Consider the following 860-nt stretch of genomic DNA (forward strand, 5'->3'; position numbering starts at 1 on the left):
TCGAGGCTGCGGTGGCCGGGAGCGGCCACTGCACTCCAGTCTGGGCGACAGAGTGAGACTCCAACTCAAAAAAAAAAATGTAAATCATATAACACCTGGTGACCCTGATGTGCTAATTGAGAATGGTAATACTTCCAAGACCCCTGTTACCTATTCATCATCTACCCTGGAAGTGTTGGTTGAGCAACTACTGCCATGCTGGATAGTGCTGGGGACACTCTGGTGACCAACACACCTCCGGCCCTGCCTTCACAAGACTCTCAGTCCAGTGTCCAAAGACACCAGTAACCAGAGTGGGCAGGGCTAGTTCTAGCCACTAGTTCACATGCCACTAATTCACGTGCTCACTAGTGTTCAGTAGCGCTAGGTGTTATTATTTCAAGCTGTTCACCTGCTTATCTCATTGGATGCTCGCAGCTACGCTTAGGGGTGGGCACTATTATTTTCCTGATGTTATAGTCAAGGAGGCCTTTCTGGAGGAAGGGACATCTGAGCTGGTACTAGGATACATGAGAATTATGCAAGCTAAGAGGAATAGAAATGGCATATGGCATTCCAGAGAGGGCAGTGTGGGTGTGTCTAGAAGCAGGAAAGGGGCATGCTTGGGAAGTTGAGTGGAGTCCAGGGCGACTGGGCTGTAAAGGTGGGGGAATGAGAGAGGTGAGGCTGGCCAAGCGGTAGGACCTTGAAGGCCCAGGGGAGGGACCGACTTCTGCCCCAGTGCCAGCGCTGGGGAGCCACAGCAGGGTTCTGAGCAGGGGAGGAACAAGGGGAGACAAGTGTGAGCTTTAGAAAGATCCATCTGGAGCCGGGCTCGGTGGCTCAGCCTGTAATCCCGCGCCTTTGGGAGGCTGAGGTGA

At 52.9% G+C, this 860-nt stretch overlaps 1 protein-coding gene across 1 annotated transcript in view; it reads left to right on the top strand.

Annotated features, from left to right (window-relative positions):
- IGSF23 (immunoglobulin superfamily member 23) overlaps nt 1–860 on the top strand; it is a 7,029-nt gene that overhangs the window by 2,354 nt on the left and 3,815 nt on the right. The window lies entirely within an intron of this gene.

Source organism: Carlito syrichta, unplaced genomic scaffold (assembly GCF_000164805.1).
Source record: "Carlito syrichta isolate Samal-C Ts95f unplaced genomic scaffold, Tarsius_syrichta-2.0.1 Scaffold118177, whole genome shotgun sequence".
NCBI classification, from domain to species: domain Eukaryota; kingdom Metazoa; phylum Chordata; class Mammalia; order Primates; family Tarsiidae; genus Carlito; species Carlito syrichta.